This window comes from Periplaneta americana, chromosome 3 (genome assembly GCF_040183065.1).
Source record: "Periplaneta americana isolate PAMFEO1 chromosome 3, P.americana_PAMFEO1_priV1, whole genome shotgun sequence".
Lineage (NCBI taxonomy): Eukaryota > Metazoa > Arthropoda > Insecta > Blattodea > Blattidae > Periplaneta > Periplaneta americana.
In genome coordinates, this window is record NC_091119.1 from 3,510,698 (window position 1) to 3,537,994 (window position 27,297).

At 36.7% G+C, this 27,297-nt stretch overlaps 1 protein-coding gene across 2 annotated transcripts in view; it reads right to left on the minus strand.

Moving 5' to 3' along the window:
- Positions 1-27,297, minus strand: part of LOC138695760 (clavesin-1) — a 68,017-nt gene that overhangs the window by 33,401 nt on the left and 7,319 nt on the right. The window contains exon 1 of one of the 2 annotated variants that reach the window (XM_069819940.1): positions 12,404-12,530. The exons of the other annotated variant lie outside the window; for it this stretch is intronic. The gene's annotated coding sequence lies outside the window, so the exon portion shown is untranslated. Of the gene's footprint in view, positions 1-12,403; positions 12,531-27,297 lie in introns of those variants that run through there. 2 annotated transcript variants of the gene reach the window in all.

A 27,297-nucleotide genomic window follows, 5' to 3' on the forward strand; every position in this document is an offset into this window, starting at 1 on the left:
GAAAGAGCTTTCAATATTGAATCATATTTTCGCACAGGTACTGTCCGTTTGCCTACGTCGCATCCCGATTTCCCCCAACTGCTTCTGCTCGCCCCTCTGTAAAAGCTGGGCTGTCTTAGCTCTTTTCTGAAAACATTAATTTCTGTTAGGAATTGGACGTTTACGTAATATTATACAGCTGTTTAATTTAACTTAAATAAAAGGGCCTCGTTAAGTAATTAACTGTCACGTGATTTCCTCCCTTTCTACAATCCTGCGGCATAACCACTTGGACGGACAGTAGATAGCATGTCTGAGTAATTTTATATTTTCGGGTCGGGCAGAAGTGAAGATTGAATTTACAGTACGTAGAGTAGGTACAGAATTATTTCAACATGAGTTACTAGTAGGAAGGACGAAACTGGCAATTGGAATTAGATGTAATAGTCTATAGTGCGATAATATGCACAAAAGAACTGGAGCCTGTATCGAAATGAACGGCCACCATTTTCAAAATTGTGTTTAAATATTCATATTATGATTATTTTTCAATTTAACTTCATTCTCTATATTGTACGCTAATGTGCTGTAGACAGTATAATATACACTGCATAATGAATACGTCCGCATGGATAACTCACTTCCTGAGTAAAAACACTTATTCTTAATACAGTACTGTACTTTCATTAAAGAAAAACCTAATGAAAATTATCAAACTCAAAATCGCGATATTTCCTAGTTTCCTTCCTTCCTATACCTAGTAGAGTGATTTGTATTTTACGCCAGTATCATCGAACTCCAGTCTTGGAGGGGGGAGCAAGGGGTGTTTCCAGTTCTCTAAAGGTATAGACAGGTTAATAGGCCTATTAAAAATGTTAGTATAAATAAAATGATGTCCCTGTACAAGACAGTTCACAGTAGACATTGGTCTTCAATTTCAACTTCGACTTCACTACTCTGCCCATAAAGTCGCGCAATATGTGACTCATCTGGCTAGTCTTTCCTAGCGACAAGAAGAAAGCGACTCAAGTACTAGCACAGACCCAGAAACATAATTAGGGCCACCTGCTGGTCTGTACAACGAATCATTGTGTGCTATACTTCAAACTCCTTTTCATGCCTTTTTTTGTAGGTCACTTCTCTTTCCAATGTTTGCTCTATCCTAACTAAACTTTCAACTCGTCAATAGCGCCGTGGTGATGCTGCAACTTGTCTGCCACGGCCACAATGCGCGTTGCATGACAGCTACTGTGTTTATACAGTGAATTAATATCCAACAAACGGGACACGTCTGTGGTCACACGTACGTGTTATGTTGACTATTACACTCTTACTACGTCATACTACTTTTGACCAATAAAACTGTACGAAAGGACGTATTTCAACCAATCATGGCTGCTTATCGCACAATTTTATCGCGTCCCTAGCATTTGTTTCTTTGTTTGCCAACATTTGAAACTGCGCTGGTCTGGACGTCAAAAATATATATAAAATTACAAACCACTCCAGTCGATGCACAGCAGTTTCAAATATGACTCGCATTGGCATTCAAGAACAAGAATTAATAAAAATCACTTATCATACCTATACATCTTCTGAAATCCGATTTACAAATAAATGAAGAGCACCATTCGGAAATCCTGAATAAGTTGAATACACCATGTAGGCCTAAATCAACGAGTTCCACTTCTATTACGCACACGTCCAATATAACATCAATTGAAACACCAACCACATTCAAATTTGAAAATTGTACATTCAATAATTATTCCTTTTAAAATTATTCATGTTTATTTTTTATGTCATCGTCGTTAATTAAAACTTTTCTAACACTTGTGTATATTATTTAGGTTATGTTATAGCTTCTGCTATATGATATTATGGATAGTCACGTATCAGAGATTGTTTAATATTAAGATTTATTGAAAATCATCTGTCAAGTGACGTTGATTACTGGGATTCGGATAACTGAAGTGGAATGTTGCATTTTAATAAAAATGAAACTGAATCAACAAAGCCTTCTTGACTAGTAACATTGCCATCGTGTATAATAGATCGAGAACTTCTCGACGAGAAGGCATTGCTCACTACTGCCATCTAGCATGCATCTAGCGTAATATTTGTAATGTTGAGATGGTACAATAATACATTTGAAGACAGTTGTATTTTCGTAAGTCAATTAATATTTTATTGTATTGGAGTACTTCGTTACTTCTAATCTTTATATACTTTCTTCTAATCGTGTAATAGTCAATTAAATCCCACTCGAGTTTTGATTTTCTGTAGATAAATCAAAACGTCTAGTGAGATTACTGTTGATAATAATGTGGACATTCAATACCAACCTTTGAAGACTGACTGAGTGTGACGTAAGAATCTTGCTTAGGACAACGTGACAAATGCCGCTCAGCCAGTCCCTATGGAAGACAGATGACTGACTATTCACTTCTTCTATTAGTTGAGTTTTATTAGTTAGTAGTTTATTTTACGACGCTTTATCAACATCTTAGGTTATTTAGCGTCTGAATGAGATAATGTGAAAATGCCGGTGAAATGAGTCCGGGGTCCAGCACCTAAAGTTACCCAGCATTTGCTCATATTGGGTTGAGGGAAAACCCCGGAAAAAAACCTCAACCAGGTAACTTGCCCCAACCGGGAATCGAACCCGGGCCACCTGGTTTCGCGGCCAGACGCGCTAACGAGTTTTATTATGTATAAAGTCTCCCAAAAAATAAATTAGTTAGGATGTTATGGGGTTTTTGCAAGAAGCAAACTGAAAGTAAGCAAAGCGTTGCTACTTTTCTAAGTATTAGAGTGAATAAAAGTAAGTATGAAAAATGTTATAATCTATGTGAAAACTACAGTATAAAAATCACAATTTTTTTTCTCCATAATCCATTTTGAATCTTGCGTACACTACTTTTAACACTTGAATATAAGTAATTGATTAACTAGTGGACTTACTCGTGTTAACTATGTAAGCATGTGCGGCTTACAGCTGTTTCGGTGCTTCATCACACCATCCTCAGAGCCTACTAGATCTCGGCGTCATCTCGAACTTCTCTCCCTGTTATGTGGTTGCGTTTGATTGTTGAAAGGTGTTGAAAAGTGGAATCAAATAGTGTGTGTGTTCTGAAATTGATCTGTGTGTTGAGGATTTGATCGGGGTGTGTTTTAGTGTGTTTGTATATTTCGTATTGTTCTAGTGTGTTGAGTTTTTGGTTTTTGGGTTGTATGTGTAGGATTTCCATGTCTGCATTTATGTTTTTTCATGTATGGTTAGCATTGGTTATGTGATCGGCGTATGTAGATGTATTGTGTCCTCTGGTTATTGCTTTAATGTGTTCTTTGTATCTTGTTTGGAATGATCTGCCTGTCTGTCCAATGTAGAACTTGTCGCAACTATTACATGTGAGTCAGTTACTTTTTTTTCTGCTGCAACATACATTTTTATCAGGACTCAAAAAGAATGAAGTAATTGATGTTTAAATTGTCAATTACACGTAAAAGTATGTATAGGTAATTTACTCGCCCAACTCTGCTTACATTTAACTTGATCTGAAATCGTGGGATAAAAGCCCCTTTGTTAGCGATCTTCAGGTACTGTTCCTCCAGCGTTCACCCGACTTCTTTATCATGTTCTTTCTTACTTCTTGTTTTATGAACGATAAAAACACTTGGAACAGCCTACGTAAAGCATATAATGAGAAAGTATGCGTCAACATCGATGATGTTATCTTGGTTCCTTTCGCAGAATAACAATCAGTGAAGAGGCGTCAGATATTGCCGCGTTCTGCGACACGCCTACAGCGGGGAGTGGACGAACGGCACAACAACGGCGCTGCAAGGCCAGACGCCAGCTGATTCACAGCTGCAACGTCCTCATTCAGTCAGTCGGTCAGCGATCTGCCTTCTCTTTCCGCTCGCCTCCCGCTGTGAATGGGTAGTAGTCGCTGCCTGTACGGTGCATACACGGGCCAGACCCATTCACAATGAAAATTAAACATAACCGTAACATAAACACAGAAGTTTGCGCCCAGGCTACCAAATGGGATCATTCACAATGATTCACACAAGCATTGACATGAAAATTTGCAAACAGAACACAATCGTGGAGCGCTGAAGTATACGACAGAATATGAGGAAATGGCGTCGTTGTTATGTTTCCATGGTTACCAAGTATGTTTGCTATTATGTTTTTGTTCCCATCGTGAATGATGGTATAGGCCCATTCACAATGAAAATTAAACATAACCGTAACATAAACACAGAAGTTTGCGCCCAGGCTACCAAATGGGATCATTCACAATGATTCACATAAGCACTGACATAAACATTACCATAAGACGTTAACATGAAAGTTTGCAAACTCCAAACTTTCATGCTTATGCTTACGTGATTTGCAAACAGAACACAATCGTGGAGCGCTGAAGTATACGACAGAATATGAGGAAATGGCGTCGTTGTTATGTTTCCATGGTTACCAAGTATGTTTGCTATTATGTTTATGTTCCCATCGTGAATGATGTTATAAGCCCATTCACAATGAAAATTAAACATAACCGTAACATAAACACAGAAGTTTGCGCCCAGGCTGCCAAATGGGATCATTCACAATGATTCACATAAGCATTGACATAAACATTACCGTAAAACGTTAACATGAAAGTTTGCAAACTCCAAACTTTCATGCTTATGCTTACGTGATTTGCAAACAGAACACAATCGTGGAGCGCTGAAGTATACGACAGAATATGAGGAAATGGCGTCGTTGTTATGTTTCAATGGTTACCAAGTATGTTTGCTGTTATGTTTATGTTCCCATCGTGAATGATGGTATAGGCCCATTCACAATGAAAATTAAACATAACCGTAACATAAACACAGAAGTTTGCGCCCAGGCTACCAAATGGGATCATTCACAATGCAAACTACAAACTTTCATGCTTATGCTTACGTGATTTGCAAACAGAACACAATCGTGGAGCGCTGAAGTATACGACAGAATATGAGGAAATGACGTCGTTGTTATGTTTCCATGGTTACCAAATATGTTTGCTATTATGTTTATATTCCCATCGTGAATGATGGTATGACTTCTTGATTTTACCGTAACGTTTATATTCTGTTAACGCTTACGTCATGTTTAATTTTCATTGTGAATGAGCCTTAAGCAACCTCATTGACGCTATTTCCAGGCATACAGTACTCCCCATCGTGTTCCTCGTCGCCCAGTCCTTCCCGTGCCTCCATTTCTAATACAGTGTATTATTTTAATTCGAACTCCAAGGGGAATCTGAGAGAAGTTCCAGTTAACCGCACTCACTTCTATGACTGGTGCCTACATTTGTAGTACAGTACGATGTTTTCAATTAAAACTCCAAGAAAATCTGAGAAGTTCGAAGTAACTAAAAACTGGTTTTCAGGGAAACCTTTGGCGTTTAATATTTTAGGAGAAAAATTCGCTCCGGCGCCGGGTATCGAACCCGGGTCCTTGGTTCTACGTATCAAGCGCTCTGACCACTGAGCTACGCCGAATTCAGTCCACAGCACCGGATCGAACTTTCCCCCTTCGTTGTTTCCTTGTATGTATAATGGCAGTTGACATTGGATACACGTCAACATATAGTCTACATGCCTAACTTGGAGTCAGGCCACAAAGGGCAACATCGAAGGAGGAAAGTTCGATCCGGTGCTGTGGATTGAATTCGGCGTAGCTCAGTGGTCAGAGCGCTTGGTACTTAGAACCGAGGACCCGGGTTCGATCTCCGAATTTTTCTCCTAAAATATTAAGTGTCAATATTACAGATAAATTCTGTAGGACAAATTAATATATCTATAATATTCGTTGACGTTATTTTTAAGACATTCCCTTTCACTTCTATTCTGTGACGCAGTCATTCCTAATACAGTAAAATCTGTTTAATTCGAATTTTTTTAATTTATTTATTTTACGACTCTTTATCTACTACGTTGGTCACCAAATGGTCTTAGTGGAATGAAGGTGATAATGCCAGCGAAATGAGTCTAGGATCCAGCGCTGAAAGGTACCCAACGGACCCGGGTTCAAATCCTGGTTGGTACAAGTTATATGGTTGAGGTTTTTCCGGAGTTTCTCAAATGCTGGGTAACTTTCGGCGCTGGACCCTGGACTCATTTTGCCGGCATTATCACCTTCATCTCATTCAGACGCTAGATAGCCACAGCAATTGATAAAACGTCGTAAAATAACCCACTAAAAACAGGCAAAGAACATGCAGGGCTGAGGGGTGGGTTCGATTCCCGCTTGGGTTGATTATTACCTGATTGGGTTTTTTCCGAGGTTTTACCCAACTGTAAGGTGAATGTGAGGTAATCTATGGCGAATCCTCGGCCTCATCTAGCCAAATACCATCTCGCCATCACCAATTCTATTGACGCTAAATAACCCAGTAGTTGAAACAGCAGAAAATGTAATTCTGCCGTTTAATGGATCCTCGCGACCTTAAATTGCTGTACATTCTTAGACACAACGAAATATTCGCAGTGATAATTACTGTATCAAAAAATTAACCTACTATATCGAGAGTTTGTGGGGTCACGTGTTTATTTTTATTCCCTTGAGCTAAGAGTCAAAGTCGAAAAGACAAACCACCGCTGTTAATCTGGGATCGTAAACATCCGCTTAGAAGCCAAGCTGTTCTAGTGTGGATGACAGACACGAGGAAGTTCGCAAATAGGATACATGCGTGAACACACCTAAAAATAAATGTTTTCGATATATTACGCGATGTAACAAAAGCCAACTTACATTAGAACTGGCCGAGGCTGGGTTTCTTGGATGAAAGGCGAAGGTTGACGCAGAAAATCTGTGACGAATCCGTTTTCAAAGCTCTCGTAACAAACAGCCACCAGAACGTGGAATCATAAGCAGATGGTGCCTTGAAGAATATGACGTGTGAAGTAGGCCTGGTACCCGTGAGAGTATGCATTTCACATGAAGGTAAATCTTACTTGGGGATAGTCTCGAATTTAGGTGGAAGTTAACTGGATCCTTTCCTAAGAAGAAGATTCCCGACGTCCCTCTGATCTATTTATCACATCCTTTTTCAGACTATGCTAGTCCTTCTGTACGCTTTGGGAAAGAATTAAGGCATAAAAAGTACCTTTCCGTACCCTGTCATTCTACCGACACGATTATAAATCTGTAATCGCCAAAGTTTCTATAACATTTTTCTTACTATAGCCCCGTCGCTCTAATTTCCGGCAGCCAATCGCTTTGTAGGTCGGCTACATTTAAACGTGTGCGTCTTGTGATTCGCTGAGGAAGACGTTATTCATTTCTTAAGGCTCGATAAATACTTAATATAATCGCCCGCCATTTTGGCTCTTTCGTTGGCGTTCGCAGAAAGCACACGAAGACGTTATTTGCCGCTCAATTATTTTCTGAATTACAGTGCGTTTGATTTATTATCATAGGAGCTACGACATGATAATGTTTAACGGTGTGGCAAATAGATTCCTCGTATGGTAGCTCGGCAACGAAAGAACAAAAATGGCGAACGATACTACCTACCTAGACTTTATAGAGCCTTCATTTTCTAAGACGTAAGCAAAGAGGAGGAGTCACGCCGGGAATAACAGCGTCGCGACTATACTATTCTATTTCATGACATATGGAGCTAACTTGCATTTAGAACCTACAAGAATGAAGTTCATGTAAATATACGTCCGAAATCGCTTTCATTGAAGTTACAACTATTTTTATGCTCGACCATGCCGAAATGTAGTAATTATACACCTGGTAGCAGTCCTTTAATGCATGTCATTAAAGTACACCTATTCATTAAAGTTCAGGTTTTCGATTATTATCGGATATGCAATCGAAAGACAAGTAGCGAAACGTCACGGAGGCTGGAAATCCAATACTGTCGCAGAAGGTTATGTTCTGTTACTATAATAATTAGCGTTAATTGTAAATAATATTCAAATAAATTCAATTTCTCATCTCGTTTTTCAATGTCGAATTCAATTTCAAGATTATATTAAGATTAATTTTTATCTTACTCTCTAGATTATATCAAGGTCGTCGACATTCGTTTCCCGGAAAAAATCAATACTTTCGAGTCTGCGCACATCTCACAATTTATGAGGTAGGCTATTGCACTCACATAACAATAACATGAATACTTATGAATTATTTCAAGTTAGAAATATGGTCGAGCATAAAAAATCGTATGAAACTTGCCTATAATGGTAATTAAGACGCTCGTATGAAAATTATGAAACTCGCTTGCGCTCGTTTCATAAACAAACATACTCGCGTCTTAATTACTACCATTATAGGCTCGTTGCATAATGTACTATTGTGTTCCAGCAATGGATCCTCCACAACCAATCCATTCGCTTTGGAATCGGAATCGCGATTCTAATATGGCAAAGCATCGCGTGTACATTATATAAGAAATGAATTACACCAGTTGGTACTTCACCCACCATCTCATTGTAATTTCTCTTAAAATTGCAACAGGATATCCTGCCAGTATTTCACCCACAACAGTCCCTATTAGCTAATTATAACCAACTCAAACTGATTCAATCTCTGGCTCGCACGTTCTTCGGATCCTTTCCATTTTTACTTGTGGGGAGACTCTTTGTTTACTCAACAGCGATCGAGAAGTTGCAGTGCTGAACAAGGTTGCCAACAACTTCTATAAACATCTGGAATTTCTTAATAGTATCTTAAAGACTCCCATTGATCGATAAAGGAGGTTGACGGGATAAAAATTATATTTTGCTATGATATTTGTAAATATTGCAGTTCTAAGCAAAAATTATCAAGATTAAGACGAGTCAGAGCTTATGAGTCTTTGCAAAATAAGTGGCAACACTTAAAGATCAAATATTTATACACATTTGACAAAATTACTTGTCTTAAAAGTAACTCCTCCAGTACCAAGTGTTCGTCGCCACAATCTGGATTGTCACTGCATACAGAGTAAGAATCAGATTACTACCTGATAACCAGGCTTCGAGACTTCGGACCCGATAGAGCAGTTCAGTGGGAAATCCGCATAACGGCGTACTGAGTATAGTGGTAAAGCGTACAGTGGTAGAATGAATGCCAACAAATACGCAAAGGAAAACGCTCTGGATTTGAAGGTTCTGACGAATAATTTGGTTTTCATACAAACTGTGTCTGAAACTATTACACGGTTAGAAAAGTCAGAGCAAGAGATGCCGGAAGCCCTCAAATTAATTGAGGAAATGACACAGAGAATTAATGAGGCACCAAGTACACCGGGTACTGAACGTGTAAAACAGAAGTGGAAATCAATTTTATGTAAAAATAACGGATATGGAACATTGTGTAACATAAACAGCAAATTAGTGGACATAGAGTCACCCGAGAATGAAGGACTGTCTCTTAGAGACTGCAATGATGTTAGGTTTTTTCGTTTTGCTCCTATCACGTCATGCGGCGTAGAGCGCAGCTTTCTACAGTACAAACTTTGGCAGATAACCGAAAAAGATTTACGTTTGAGACGCTGAGAATGTATCTTGTAGTACATTGCAATTCGGTACTGTAACTGCACTTCCTAAAGACGACCAATAGGATAAATGAAGAAATTAAAATTGCTACATGTTTATTTCCACCATTAACACTGTGTATAATTAAACACAAATGCTTATAAAAGACAGGAGAATAAATGCTTTTCACATTCTTTTGACATTATCATTGTGTAATGTATATTTACTTTCAGAATGTACATATGGGTGTTTCCCCATACTACTGTACTCTACTCTAAATAGCAACGTTGTTACCTCAACACATCTCTGCCTACCTGCAGCGAGTTAGCAACCTATAGTGCATGCACAGAAAACGTATTGTATCGGGTCCAAAGTCTCGAAGCCTCTTTATAATACATATCAGGCACCACTCCATCTCATACTACAGCTTACATTTGGCGCTAGAGTTTCAGATAGCAGTCTTAATACCACAGTCACTATACCTGTTTCTTATAAACATGGGACATGACAGTAGCGCTGTGATCGGAAAAACAACTGAATGCCACTTAACGTGGGAAGCTTGTTGCTATGGTAACCACAGTTGAGTTGTCAAAGTTACAGTTCCCTCTTGTTGAGTGTTTAAGCTCTCTTGGAGCCATTTGTTATGTATACAATGTTAGCATTAATACGTTCGTGTTAATTTCTCTGTCGATTGTTGTACTGTTTTTTTTATTGCTTTCGCGTCAATTGTCAATGAATGTTTTAAAGTCAGCCATCTAGCTAGCTCACATCGGCTGGTCGCGTGGCAACACAGTGCTGTAGTTCCAAACTCGGCCGCTTAACTGTCATGTCTCATCTTAAAAAAAGAAACAGATATAATTTTCGAATGACCTATGTATGTTTTCGGTTGTGGTGTTCAAAGTTCACGTTGTCGGGGTAACTGCTATTGCTTTCTTTCTTCATAGTCGAGTTCCATACTTTAGTCACCGCAAGGGAAGCTGAATACTAGCAATGTTGCCACTAATTTTCGCAAAAAAAAAGCGGCAAGAGAGGGACCCACCTCAATATTTCCTTGCCGCATGAGTAACTCTTACTGTTTCCTAGGCCTATTATTCCTGAATTTTATAATTTCATGTAGTTACCTTCTTTTCCATCCATATGCCCTCTTAAAAATTACATTATGGTTTATTTAACGACGCTCACAACTGCCGAGGTTATATCAGCATCGCCGGTGTGCCGGAATTTTGTCCCGCAGGAGTTCCTTTACATGCCAGTAAATCTACTGACATGAGCCTGTCGCATTTAAGCGTACTTCAATGCCATCGACCTGGGCCGGGATCGAACTCACAACCTCGAGCATAGAATGCCAGAGCTATACCGACTGTGCTATCGAGGCCGATTGCCCCTCTTCCTTTACCTCTTACCCTAGCCATATCATTATTCTAACTCCTATAACTACTGTACCCCCTCTATCTATTCATTTGTGTAATAAATAAGCTGCGGATTTATGCCTATTTTAATCATTAACCTGAAGACGCAAGCTTTTAGGTTACATATTCATTTTAAGACATTGTGAGTATTATATGCGAATTCTATAGTGCCTATAATTGCCTATTTCAACAGTAAATGCCTATTTGCTTATAAATGCCTAAAAGTTGTCTAAATATCCGTATTATATATTATACTTGAATTTATTTACTATTCTATAGATTTTTTTAAATCTGTAATTTGTTTCTTTTTTTATCCAGCAGCAAATATTATCCTGGAAAACCCAAAGCTAGCATCTGATCTTGCTTTCATCAAAGCAAACTTTGGAAAACTGCCTGCGTACATAACGAAACTGGAAACAGGAGTATTCCACTCCACAGTGCTGTGTAACTTATGAAGAAAGTAGAAACTATTCCAAAAGAAATACCAAGCAATGTGAGAGAAATAATGAGAAATAAGTATTTGAAAATTGTGGAAAGAAATCCTGGTTGGGAGCAAGTGTTATTGCTGATTGCAAATGACATTGACATTACTGCGTTCCCATTGGCTTGGTCCCCAGCTGGGATTGGATCCCTGAAGTATTGCCCCATCACTTCGTGTGAAGTGGAAGGGAGTTTCTGCCAATTTAAGAACATTCTTACAGACAATAGACATCAGTTCTCAGTACAACATTTGGGGGAATATTCAGTTATTCACTGCCATAATGACATTCCTATAGAAAGTAGTGTATAATGCTACGCTATGGTCGTGTTAGCCGTTAAGAATTAGAAATTTGTTAGTGCCTTTTTAAATGTCTATTTTAGAATTTTGAGTGCCTATTTTGCCTGCCTATTTCAACTGTTTTTAGTGCCTAAAAACCCGAAGCTTAGTAATAACTATCCCCTATTATGTAGACTCTACTAAATACTGTACTGTACTTTATCATATCTCTCTTATTCTTGACATTTTTTTACCTTCAATTTTCATTGCACCTCTACTCGTTTACCTTTGCCTTTATTACTCTGGTCCACTTTCTTCACCAATTCATAATTCAATACACACCATACACTCACTTTAACTTATTTCGTACTTTTCGTATCATTTCAGCAGCACTAATGTCACCCTCTGCTCCATATTCCTCCTCCGATTTGCTCCACTATCTTCCTCCCACACCTCCCCGATTTCCCATATTAGTTTCTGCATGCCTTCCTTCCATCCACTTATAATGCTACTCTCTTCCTCCTTTCACCGTCACAAATTCTGCTCTTTCTGCAGTAATAATAATAATAATAATAATAATAATAATAATAATAATAATAATAATAATAATAATGTTACAGAAAAACAGCGACAAAAGTAACGATAATTCATCAAGCAAGTGTACTCACTTCACTTGTAAGCAATCCAAATACCTGGGCTTCATCTCGTGGCGCTAGATCTGCACTTTCAAATCCGCTGCTTTACTTACTCGTAACTTTAATTCTTTCTTCACTTCTTCCAAACTGTACTTCCGGTCTCTACTCTTTGCTTCCGCCTGTAGGAGTACCAGTGTCTGCATGCACTGTCAGGTTTCGTGCAGTGACGCACACAACAATAGCTGACGTCACGTCATTCAGTTTGTGCACTGTGCATACCAAGTGCCCCTGACTGGCTTTTCGGCCACTGTGCAACGGACGGATTCAGTGAAAGTTGACGGTTTGGAAACTCTTCAAATTGGCCAATTACCCCATTAATACGCTGAAATCACGTTCAGTTGTATAACAACACGCCAGATTCAGGTAGCATATTAAGGACACATCAGAGATTCCGCTTATGACGCACCCAACTGTCGCCCGTGTTTGGCTTTTATCGATGATACACGCCAGAAGCTAGACGGACACACGCTTATGGCCATAACAATGCAAAGTACACGCATCCATTTATTAGGCAGGATTCGAACCCACGGACGTGAACTGTGTGGGGAATAGAAGTTGTGTACATATAGCCGACATCTCTCTTCCTTTTTGCCGTGTTAGCGATTTTGTGGAACAGAAATTACATCAGCTTCATTATACTTCTGTAGTCATGGCAATGCTTGCGTCATACCCGATAAAATTAACAATGCGAACGAGTCCATCCCTATTCAAAAGGAGAATCCACATAGCCTATATACGGGGGAGAGTCAAAAAGTAACCTTAGTAATTGTTTTATTAACTGAATAAGTACAATAAGACTACAAACACTTCATCACTTTTCAACATAGTCCCCAGTACGTTCAATGCAACTGTTCCTGTTATAGGCCTACTATGTTGAAAGTGTTAAAGTGTTTGTAGTCTTATTATACATATTCAATTAATAAAACAATTATTAAGGTTACTTCTTTACTCTACCGCGTATGTTCAAAATATTGTACATAAATATCAATATTTGGGCACTTCAAATTTAATTTTCTTAAAAATAAAATAAAATTTCTCTTGGAAATACTAATTTCGAATAAATTCGTTCTAAAAACAAAAATTTCGCGTTACAAGTTTAAGTGCACCATATTTTGACCTAGAAGAGCATGATAGTTCTGTTTTATCAGCAGAAAAACCGTATTTCGTGAATCCGTGGTTTGTGGGAATGAGGTAAAATTATATTTTTGTGGCTATTTCGGCAGGTTTTACCGTATTTTTCGATAACTGAAGCTTACTGAAACTTAGAGTCGGCAGATATGCATCTCATGTATAATGCAAAGCAGTCTGGGTGCAATGTTTGTGCGTAGGTGAATTTCCTACTAATCTTCTGCCAGACAGCAAAATCTGAATTCACTTTTTGGTAGAAGGGGCAGTATATCCAAACTTCCCATCATTTCTCGAAATTCATATATGAAGAGTTCGCGGGAAAAACGATGAATGTCACAGTTTTCTTAAGGTCGATGTCATTATCTAATTCAATGGATCACTGCGAAATTTAATGTTGTTCTTATGAAAAATGGTAAAAAGGAGAATTATCACACAAATACAGTAATCCTTTCCTTTATTTTCTATAGAAACAGCACTACATCTTGCAGTTATATACTCAATTAGATCATTATGTAATCCTTAACAGAAATGTGACATTCATCGTTTTTCCCGCGAACTCTTCATAACATTTTCAATTTTTCAAAACTCAGAAATTCCTGTTTTATAGAATTCAGGCCCCTTCTGGTCGGTCTGTCAGTGTTATTTGTCTGATGTGTTTCAAATAAATAAACCAGGGGTCTTCCACAGATTGTTTGTTTCAATATTATATTAGGCTATTATAGAGAGTTTGTTACATAAATCAAAGACTGCTGTTGCAAATGAGTCACGGCGCCCTTTGGTATGAAAGGAATGACTCATAATAAATTACAGTACTTATAACTTTTCCGTATCCCTAGAAAAACCGAAGAGTGTGACGTTTTCACTTTTAACGTACAAATCAAAGCAACAGTGAAAGTACTTCGTTGCGCGTCTTCGACAATACAATGTCACAGCTCACTGCAAACGCCGCGCCGGTGTGACGTTTCTCCCCAGAAAGCAAGCCCGCGTGTAGAAAGTAGAATGATTCAGAAGGTTGTCCTCAAACTTGAGGAGCTTACAGAGTGGTTGGAATATAACGAACTCATAGTCTAGGAAATAATCTCGATACATGATGGACAGCATATCAATGAAGTAGGCTTAATAGTAATTTGTGTAAAAGTGAGAAGAGACTACCTGAACTTAACAATGACTTTTGTATTACACAAAGAGGTGTTCGAACTGGCGACTACCACATTCAGTGCATGTAATGCCGTCGAAGAAAACTGTCGTGCACTCTTCTAAATACGGCAGGCACCTCACGAATCGCATCAGATGCTGCTGAAAGTGTTTCCGAGTCTTGAGGCCCATTCACAATGGAAATTAAACATAACCGTAACATAAACACAGAAGTTTGCGCCCAGGCTACCAAATGGGATCATTCACAATGATTCACATAAGCATTGACATTAACATTACCGTAAGACGTTAACATGAAAGTTTGCAAACTCCAAACTTTCATGCTTATGCTTACGTGATTTGCAAACAGAACACAATCGTGGAGCGCTGAAGTATACGACAGAATATGAGGAAATGGCGTCGTTGTTATGTTTCCACGGTTACCAAGTATGTTTGCTGTTATGTTTATGTCCCCATCGTGAATGATGGTATGACTTCTTGATTTTACCGTAACGTTTATATTCCTAAGTTAACGCTAACGTTATGTTTAATTTTCATTGTGAATGAGCCTTACACCTTGTATATAATATAAAAAAGCTCCAAACATTATCATGATATTTTCTCTACATAAAACAAAAATTATGGAATTTCGAGAAGAAGAACCTATTAGAAGTAAAATCTGCATTGAAAGAGCAGGTTAATTCATTTAGCTATATAGAATGCACTAGACATGTTACTAAAATATAAAAATTTACCAAAATCACAGGAATAATCAACGAAGTTTTCAGCTCCTCATAAGTTTAAAAACATATTTGTGGTGGTACAGTATAACTGGTATAAATGTTGATGAAAATATAAGTAAATAAAATAAATAAATAAATAAATAATTAAATGAATAAATAAATAAGTAAATGAATAAATAAATAAATATATGAATAATTGAATAAGCAAATAAATAAATAAATAAATAATTAAATGAATAGATAAATAAGTAAATGAATAAGTAAATAAATAAGTAAATAAATGAATACACGAATAAATGAATGAATGAATAAATAAATAAATAAGTGAATAAATAAATAAATAAATGAATACACGAATAAATGAATAAATAAATAAGTAAATAAGTGAATGAATAAATAAATAAGTAAATAAATAAAGAAATGAATACATGAATAAATTAATGAATAAATAAATAAATGAATAAGTAAATAAATAATTAATTAAATGAATGAATAAATAAATAAATATATGAATGAATAAATGAATAAGTAAATAAATAAATGAATACTAGGTTCAAAGTTTATAAAATTCTAGCCTGATCTGTCCTAGCCTATAGGAGTAAAGCACGGACTGTCAGAAAAACAGATAAAAGACATTTCACAACATCCGAAATGAGGTTTATGACCAGGACAGCGGGACACACTAATGGACTGCCGCAGAAATGAAGACATTCTAGAGGGCTAAAAGCGAGTCTGTCTTGAAGTTCATCCATACTTACACAAGTCAACGCAGACAACATATTATAGACAGAATTAACTCCAATAGAACGTCAAAACTGATTTTATCATACACCGCAAACCCAGCTGACCCAAAAAGATGGAAAGGTGGATAGATACCGTAACTCAGGGGTGTCAAAGCGCCTGTATTACGTGCTCATACTACAGGCAATACAAATCCAACAAGGTTCACTTTTTAGCAAGATAAAGTGAATCATCGCTCTTAAGGAAATGTTGTGCGGGTTCTTGAGAGCATACAGTGCAGGCGCTTTGACATCCCTGCGTAACTGGTCATCGAGGTATAATATTTGTCGGTTATTGTTGTTGATGATGATGATGATTTTTATTTTTTTTTTATTTTTTTTGTAGGTTATTTTACGACGCTTTATCAACATCTTAGGTTATTTACCGTCTGAATGAGACGAAGGTGATAATGCCGGTGAAATGAGTCCGGGGTCCAACACGGAAAGTTACCCAGCATTTGCTCATATTGGGCTGAGGGAAAACCACGGAAAAAACCTCAACCAGGTAACTTGCCCCGACCGGGAATCGAACCCGGGCCACCTGGTTTCGCGGCTAGACGCGCTAACCGTTACTCCACAGGTGTGGACATGATGATGATGATGATGATGATGATGATGATGATGATGATGATGATGATAACGATGAGAAATAAGCTATAAATAAAACCAAAACGTATGAAAATAATGGGCAGTACCAGAAAAAAATAATGGGCCGATTCTTAATGGCAGTCCTCCTGTGTGTAGGCAACAAGTTTTGCAACACTCCCACAAGTAGTATAGGCGCTCTTGTTTATTGCACATGCGCAATACGTTAGTAAACTAAGCGGACCATTTCTTTTTTATGGAACTCTACCTATATCAAATAATATGTGGAGGAAGAATATGCTACTGAAGCTCCTGGAAGTGAAGACAGTGCCCATTCTATTGTATGGAAGTGAAGGCAAAATGAAGGTAATACAAAAAAGATAGGTAAATCTTTTAGGATGTGCCAATCCATAATAGAATGAAATTAACTTTCAAATTAAACTTATTCTTGCATTATTATAGTTAATATTTATATCTGTGTACTTAGTAGAATATTCTACGTAGGCTATCAAATTTTTTCAGGAAAATTAATAGCACTCCCATATTTTATTACGCCGTTCTAAAAAGATAAAGGTACCCGCCTACACGCTACTTGCACTCACGTGGAGTTCCCATGCTCTCTTGACCTCGGAAGTCATGTGTTCAGAACCACGCTTCGGACGCACGCCCTTTATCCTCGGGAAATATTCGGTACTCGCTGTTATTGGAGGGCACGAACAAACATTGGAAAGATGCCTCAAAATCCGCTCTACCAGAATGGCCTCGAAGAGAAGCCGCTGCGAAATTTGTTTGGCTGACCAACTTTGTCGACTGGGCATTCTATCCAATGTACAGTCTTAGAAACAAGATTTGTCGCTCAGCTACTTTTAAGTCCCAGAAAGGAAGCAGTGCGCATGATCAGAAAACGAGCGACCTGGTTCACAAGAGGACTAGTTGAGATAATAAAATTAGTTTTGTTTCGTTGTATGTCTGATCATGCGCACTGCATCTTTTTTTGGGACTTACAAGGTATCTGTGCGACATAACGTTTTTCCAAGTCTGTACACTCTGTCGTAGTTCAGACATGATGTAGCTAGTAAAAGTTTCAACAGGATAAAATCAATCAATAGATTAGGTTTCACCTAACGCTCGACCCAGGGGAAATGTACACACTACTTCCTCGGCAATCACGTTCGCTCAATGTCATACATGGGCACAATTTTCGGTTACGTGAGGCACTCGATTTGAAATAGTTTGTTTACTAGGAGAGGAGACTGCAGAGTAGGATGGGAAATATAAACTGCTGTGACCTGCGTCACCTTATCGTAATCGCTAAGGCGGTCAGTGGCGAATTATTAGGAAAGCGCTTGGTTAACGTGAGAGACTCGAAAACTTTTATTCAATTTGACAAATTAATTCGGCAGCTTTAATCATAAACCTCTTTACTGTTTCTCCGTCGCTGAACTGATTTTAATCACAGGCGAGAAATTGCGTAAGTAGCCAATAATATTCCATCACGTTGTCTGCGTTTATTTTCTTGAATATTCTGGCGTTTATCAAGATTACTTAATAGATTTGCACGTTCTCGACCTAAAATAATTTCAGAAAATCATATTTCGTTTTCTACGCACATTTGATATAATTTTTTATAAATTTCTTTTGGAAATAATACGTACAAACAACATTTATTTCCTCGTACCTTTTAATGCAGCGTGTTTAACGTATAATGTCGTATTTAGTATACTATGCAAATCGCGGTCTCAGAATGACAAGGTTCTATCTCACACTTTTAGCAAAATTGAGATTTTTGTTGCATTGAATTCTGCTACTTCACAACTATCTACCACATAAATTATGTGTTGATAGCTCAATTATTTTGCGCGATAAAGTTAGTTTGAAAAGATTCTTATCTGCATTGATTATATTAACAACCAAACTTTTAAAATGCTCTTCTGTAAAATTTACTAAACACTAGATAGAACCTTGTCATTCTGAACCTTCGAAATGTTAAGATCATAAATTTTCTTCGGAATAGTACGAAAAATAACATTTAATTTGTCTTACCTTCTAATTCAGCATGTTCTTTATGGCATAAGGAGTAATGTCGTTGTATATTAAATTTATTAATGCCTAATAGGATTTTCGAGCATAACATACATCGTATGTTCTCCCCCTCTAAACAGCAAAAAACTCTTCCTCCCATTTCTCATGAAATAATCGTTTTCTAACGCGTACACACTGCTTTGATAATGCCATTATGCCACCACTGATATTGCTTATGAAACTGATATATAACCTGCCCACGCCTAGGAGCTGCGTGAGGGAGGGACGGAGACTGTGAAGATGATGTCACTCAGAGCGATAAGCTCTGTGAAGGTCAGTGAGGCACAAATTCTCAAGTGAGGCACGATGCCCATCCATGCTCTATAGCAGCTAAAGGCGGACGGAATTTGCCTGAAGGCATCTGTTTCCTTGGGAACGCTCTGCACAATTCAAAACGCAATAATCACAATTTCACCAGCGATATACACAGTGACTTGATTTGATTAATTTCCTGTTACTCCTAATGGAGCAAAGGACACGAGTGAAAAAAAATCACCATCGGGTTCTACTGTTGGGCTGTCTCATCACCCCACTCCAGATCTTTCCCGCTCTCACACATTCCGCCTCAATAGTTTTCTTCGAACGATCCAGTTTTCTAGCACTCTAAATATTCCAATCAAGGCCTATATAGCAAGAAAACTGGGAAGTGTCTGGCTCAGCTCACAAGCCTCCAATGTAACTAACAGACGGAAGAACTTCAATTCTGAGGTGGAGACAGTCGTAATGGCAGATTGATGACCAGCACAGTTACATTTTTACGTCGACAAGAAATAACCAGTAAATTTTTCCCGTAGCCCTCTAATTCAGACACAAACGCAATTCTACAGGGACATCACTTTATTTTTACCAACATTTTTAACATTAACCTGGCTATACTCGGAAACACTGTTGCCCCCTTCCATTACAGGAGTTTGATGTTACTAGTGCAATATGTAAACAAATCATTTTACTAGCTATAGGAGGAGAGAAAAGTAGTGTATCCATTTATGTTGTAGGGAAATACGATATTACGATTTTCAGTTTGATCATCACTTTTACGGAATTTATCAAAATACAGTAGAGTAGTAACATTTTTTTTTCAAAAACTCAACTTTTCAGGCGGCTATGTTTGTTATGTAATGTCTACTTCATTTAGCATATTAATTATTGATGTTATCATACAATATAGAGAGTGCATTTAAATTGAGGGGGTCATAAGTAAAGGGCTGTAAGTGCACTTAAGTTACTTTTTTGAGAAAATGGGGTTTAAATATTTAAGATTTCGTAAAATCGGTGAAATTTTTATTTAAATTTTAATGTGTGATGCGATTAAAATATCCCTTTGCCACTAAAATTTTAGACACTTTTGCTTACACTGGATGCACTTAACTCATGTTATTACAAATGTCACCAGCATTCCTTTGCTTCTAGCCACCTCAATTCAAAATAAAGCTAATCTGAATTTTTAAACAAGTTGCTGAAAATGGTTGCCGTTCATTACAATGCAGGCTTCAATTCAGTACGCATATTATTAAAAACATTTTGAAGCATATTCTCTGAAATAGAATTTATCGTTTCTTGAATATAATTTTTAGTACGATATTATTAACATAGGTTCTTTCTTCTATAGAAAACGCAATCATATTTCTGAAACACACTATACACTGCAGTGTTTACTTCACTGCTTGAAGACTTCGAATGCAACAGCGGCCGTAAGTTTGTGTGTCTGACGGGAGCAAGGACATTAGTGAAGGGGTGGGAGTGAAGTACATTCAGAAATGCAGGTACAATAAAAATGCAAGTAAAAATAAAATGATGTCCCTGTACAATAACTATTACACGGTTCGCGAGTGGCTGAGTGGTTAATCTCTCTGTTCTCCAGCTTGGTGACCCAGGTTCAATCCCCTTCTGAGTCAGGAAGGAATTTGTGATGGGCAAGGGTCCACACCTGTGGAGTAACGGTCAGGGCGTCTGGCCGCGAAACCAGGTGGCCCGGGTTACATTCCCTGGTTGAGGTTTTTCCGGGGTTTTCCCTCAACCCAATACGAGCAAATGCTGGGTAACTTTCGGTGTTGGACCCCGGACTCATTTCACCGGCATTATCACCTTCATCTCATTCAGACGCTAAATAACCTTAGATGTTGATAAAGCGTCGTAAAATAACCTACTAAAATAAAAAAAAGTGATGGGCAAGGCGGGCGCGAGGAGTTTTTTCGAGGTTCTCTTGCTTCCCCTCATCTTTATCATGATCACTCCACCAATATTCCACAATCACCCTCAATCTACGTTCCTACAAGGTATCAAACCAGACCTCCAGAATTAAAAAATGGCTGGAACTTGAGCACACTCGTGTTTATTATTATTATTATTATTATTATTATTATTATTATTATTATTATTATTATTATTGTCGTCATTATTATTATTATTGTCATTATTATTATTATTATTATTATTATTATTATTATTATTATTATTATTATTATTATTATTATTATTATTATACATTTTGAATCTTGCGTACACTACTTCTAACACTTGAATATAAGTAATTATTGATTAACTAGCGCACTTACTCGTGTTAACTATGTATCAATTTCAGTACACACACTATTTGACGCCACTTTTCAACACTTTTCAACAATCAAACGCATCCACACAACAGGCAGAGAAGTTCGAGATGACCCCGAGATCTAGTAGGCTCTGAGGATGGTGTGATGAAGCACCGAAACAGCTGTAAGCCGCACAGACTTACATAATTAACACGAGTAAGTCCGCTAGTTAATCAATTACTTTTATTATTATTACTAGCCGTACCCGTGCGCTCCGCTGCACCCGTTAGAAATAAATATAAAGTAATTACATAATTAAAATAGGACATTTGATCCAGGGAACATTCGTGTTTGATAGAAGGATAAATCGTTTAATATGTTACTTAATTTAAATTGCATCCAAATAATTAAAATGCGATCATTTTCGTCCAGAGACACTCATTTGGTGCAATGACAATTCCTTTAACATGTTTCTTAATTTTTATTACATGCAACCATAGCTTAATGAAGATTGACTCATTTAGATTTAATGTGTATATTTCATTTTATTTGTTATAGGTTTCCATTGAATTATGGTAATAACTTAATTTTAACCCTTGTTTTCTACGTATTCAGTAAATGGCGCTTGGCCCACTATGGTTCTGAACCCTTCAAATAACTTAAATTATATTATATTATATTATATTATATTATATTATATTATATTATATTATATTATATTATATTATATTATATTATATTATATAATATATTATATCATATCAGAAGTTACTGTAATAACATTATAACATTATGTCCATCTAGAGAAACTACACTTTCCAATGGTGAAATAATAATTAATTATACAAATCGGTTAATTTAGCTTCCGATATTACTTCATACAAACACAAAAACATTTTCTGTAGGCTATCTTTCATAGCTTTCGATTGTTGCTGTCCAAGGCCCCTTATAGACGAAGTCATTTGTTTTTTAATTCATTACACGGCCTTAGATGGCAGTTATTTTAATTTTGAAATTCATTTATCTCATTAAATATCAGTCCTATCAAAATTTTTCAAGGAATAAAACTTATCGCAAATTATTATTCAAGAAACGTTTGTCATATAACATTTTTCACAAAAATCAATAATAAGCGAGATATTTCGATTTATTTAATTCAGGCCCCCTTATAACCCCCCTTTTAAATAATGTATTTTGAATGCCATATAGCCTAAAATCTAAGTTACAACGAACTTAATTTATATTCCAATTTTCATCGAAATCCGTTCAGCCATTATCGCGTGAAAAGGTAACAAACATACAGACAGACATACAAACAAAAATTTCAAAAAAGCGATTTTCGGTTTCAGGGTGGTTAATTATATATGTTAGGACCAATTATTTTTGGAAAATCGAAAATTACCAGAAAAATTTCGGCTACAGATTTATTATTAGTATAGATTATTATTATTATTATTATTATTATTATTATTATTATTATTATTATTATTATTATTATTATTATAACTACTGAACATCCATTGTCCTCAGCCGATATCTGATGGCAAACATGGTACCGAGAATGGCATATACTAAAAGTAAATCAATGGATTGCAACTTTTAAAAAGTCTTCTTACCTTTTATTGGAGTTCGGCAATGAGTCAGTCATTCTACCACTACGGAAACAGTTGTACTCGATCGCAGATATTCCGTCCAGTTTATTTGCGGTTTGCTTGGATCCCTCTGGCGCTAAGATAAGTAAACCCAAGTCAATGACCGCTTTCACCACAGTTTCTTGTCTATTTGCGAATCGGCATAGCCCTCAACACTAGAGCGTAAAGAAAACAACGGCTTCATACTACTGCGATAAGATTGCCCGTCATTTCAGTAGCGCCTTCTACTTGCTTGTTGGAGCATATTTTGTTTGCTCACGACGTTGTCTCGTATGTCCCCGTTTTAACATTCGAAGTGACTAGCATTCAGGTCATGATATTTCATAGCAGACGTCTGTGCATTTCACCAGTTAGTGTCTAATCCTTATAATACATCTTTAAGATTACGAAAATAAATATATCTGTATATATAATTTGAACTGGTAATGGAAATTACGGGAAAACGGCTGAACGGATTTTAATAAATGGCCCCTCATTTTGAAGCTTGGAACTCAAAGTTTTTCAGAAAAATAGTAGTTTTCAGTGAAATGTCAATTTTTCAATATAATTTTCCTATTTTCCAAAATCCATCTGTCGTCAGTTTTGAGAACTAGCTAATTGCATTTCAAAATAAAACAAAACACACACTACAGTAAACAATATTACACGAAGGCCATGATCTGCAAGAATGCTGACATGTTTAGAGCTCAAATTAAATTGGTTATTAAAAACTTAATTTGCTAAGGATAATTTACATGTTCTATTCTGTGGTGTGTAATTTTCTGGGTACAGCTGTGTATTGGATATTAAAAACTACAAAACTTGAGGTGGTTTGATGACATTATTACCATTAGAAATGAAATATTATTGTAGTTAATGCCATGATGTGACTATTTTTCATTAATTATACGTCATATTAATGCTATATTGATATGAAAGTGAAACGTTTTGGGGTTATATAAGTAGATGTAGAGAATATCTTAAATTAGATCTTGGTTTCTATAATTTACTGAGTGGCGGCTAAATAGTATATATAGTATATGTTACTGAAAACTATATAACTTACGTAAAATAATAATATTGTTATTAAAAATCAAATATTTGTATAGTTATTAATCAAGTGGGGTTGGGTCTTTTTCATATATTTAATGGCGGTGTGGTGTAGATATTTATATGCGTGGTTCTCTTCAGTATTGGCTCGAGAGAGAGTATCTTTCATTATTATGGAAGCAAATAACTTTCAGAATGTCTGGTATTCTTCATTGAAAATAAATCTGAAAAATGTTTATTTGAACGTCTAATGAACTTAGTTTGCAGAATTTGCTGCACAAGCCACCAGTACTATTAGAATTTCATAACAACTTTAAATATTTAAGCCACAATACTTCCATATAGTTGGAATGTACGGCTATCACGGATAAGGGAAGTCTCCACTGAAAATCATGAAAATTCTCCAAAAAAGATTGATGGGCTATTTCACTTCTTTAGAATGTATATTTTCATATCCCAAATTAATTTTGTTCAATTCTGATTACAAATATGTTTAACGTTTTTTTTTAATTAAGGCTGTAAGGGGGCGTGGAATTTAAACAGCTGTCAACATTATTTTTTCACCAAAGAATTCTTTTCTACAATTTTTTTTATTACAAATCTAATAACTTTTTGTTCTGAAGTTGGCTCCCTGAAGTTACTAGATTAATGTAGCGGGGGAGAATTTTAATATTCATTTTACGTTCAAATTCATTTTCCCGTAAGTTTATTTTTCTTGATTCAACACCAACTTTTTTATGCCAAATATTAATAATCCGGATGACAGTTTTACTGCAAGTATTTATGAATAATGTCATAAGCAGAACTGTGACTGATTTGCATATGGTTTGCTACTTCATCGATTCAGTTCGCCTGAATCACGGCACGGACTTGCTCAATCAAAGTTGTCGTCACTACTGGATGTGGATGGCGTCCCGCTCTTTCCTCTCCTTCACGTTTGTCCCACCATTTTTGAACTTTTCAATCCATTCATACACACTTCGCTATGGTAAAATGTCCCCCATATCTGAAATTCCACAAAGAGCTCATTGCGAGTCTTCAGTGTTGGAAACTATTCGGTTAAAATGTGATAAGATAGACCTACATGAATATCTGAATTATCACAAAATAACAGTAGGCTACATATTCCTTTACATTCTTTAAAATTCTAGTTTTTTTTTAAGTAGGTTATTTTACGACGTTTTATCAACACCTTAAGTTATTCACAGTCTGAATGAAATTAGAGTGATAATGCCGGTGAAATGAGTCCGGGGTCCAGCACCGAAAGTTACCCAGCATTTGCTCATATTGGGTTGAGGGAAAACATCGGAAAAACCTTAACCAGGTAACTTGCCCCGACCTGGAATCGAACCCGGGCCACCTGGTTTCGCGGCCAGACACGCTAAGCGTTACTCCACAGGTGTGGACTTTGTTTCTGTATAAAGTAAAAGCTCAAGCCATCAACCTTACAATAGTGTAGTGTTATGAACGAAGCATAACAGAAGAATAGGCTACGGAACAATTAGATCGTCGCTTTGACTCCTACGGTATTATCGTGTTAATTATATTCGAGAGGCATTGACTGCAATGATGAACAGGCCTTTCTCAAACCGGACAGCATCGAGCCAGAAAAAGAAAGCTTCACTTTCCCTCTTTTCTGATCACTGGAACAAGATTCACTCCGTGATGGATTACAAAACAAGTCCCGTGTACAGGGAGTTCGTTTAGAAGCTCATCTAGAAAATGTATTATTATTATTATTATTATTATTATTATTATTATTATTATTATTATTACTACCATCATAAACTTCAAAGCATTAAAGCAGATTCTTAATAAGTGTTCCTATGAATCCCAAGCAGATCCATTAGTTTGCTCGTCCTACATCACGTGGCTCTCATAGCCAACAGTCTAAGCTTACTACAAAATCCATGTTGGCAGCTGTGCCTGTCACCAGAGCTGGCACCACCATTTTCATTGACGCGTATTTATGTTGATCACCAGTTTCTTTCGGATTATGTATTGAGTTTTGTTATACAGTCACTGTTATACAGGGACATCATTTTATTTTTCCTTGAATTTTTATTGTACCTGAGTTTTTTAATGTACTTCACTCTCACCTCTTCACTAATGTCCTTGCTCCTGTCAGATACACAAACTTACGGCCGCTGTTGCATTCAAAGTCTTCAAGCAGTGAAGTAAACACTGCAGTGTATAGTGTGTTTCATAAATATGGTTGCGTTTTCTATAGAAGAAAGAACCTATATTAATAATATCGTACTAAAAAATTATATTCAAGAAACGATAAATTCAATTTCAGAGAATATGCTTGAAAATGTTTTTAATAATATGCGTACTGAATTGAAGCCTGCATTGTAATGAACGGCAACCTTTTCAGCAACTTGTTTAAAAATTCAGATTAGCTTTTTTTTTTTAATTGAAGTGGCTAGAAGCAAAGGAATGCTAGTGACATTTGTAATAACATGAGTTAAGTGCATCCAGTGTAAGCAAAAGTATCTAAAATTTTAGTGGCAAAGGGATATTTTAATCGCATCACACATTAAAATTTAAATAAAAAATTTCACCGATTTTACGAAATTTTAAATACTTAAACCCCATTTTCTCAAAAAAGTAACTTAAGTGCACTTACAGCCCTTTACTTATGACCCCCTCAATTTAAATGCACTCTCTATATTGTATGATAACATCAATAATTAATATGCTAAATAAAGTAGACATTACATAACGAATATAGCCGCCTGAAAAGTTGAGTTTTTGGAAAAAAAAATGTTACTACTCTACTGTATTTTGATAAATTCCGTAAAATTGATGATCAAACTGAAAATCGTAATATCGTATTTCCCTACAACATAAATGGATACACTACTTTTCTCTCCTCCTATACCAAGTAAAATGATTTGTTTACATATTGCACTAGTAACATCAAACTCCTGTAATGGAAGGGGGCAACAGTCTTTCCGAGTATAGCCAGGTTAATGTTAAAAATGTTGGTAAAAATAAAATTACGTCCCTGTACTAATGAAGTTCAACCGTCCTCCACACAGATCCAAGACCGCATATACAGTCATAGTAGCCTTACGGTCATAGTAAAAAGTACGTTCCAAAAATATGTTCGCGTTTTCCAGTGACGAAAGAGCTTTCCATATTGCATCATTTTCCATTTGCCTACGTCGCATCCCGGTTTCCCCCACCTGCTTCTATTCGCCTTTCTGTAAATGCTAGTGGCTGGGCTGACTTAGCTCTTTTCTTAAAATATTAATTTCTGTTAGGAATTCAACGTCTAC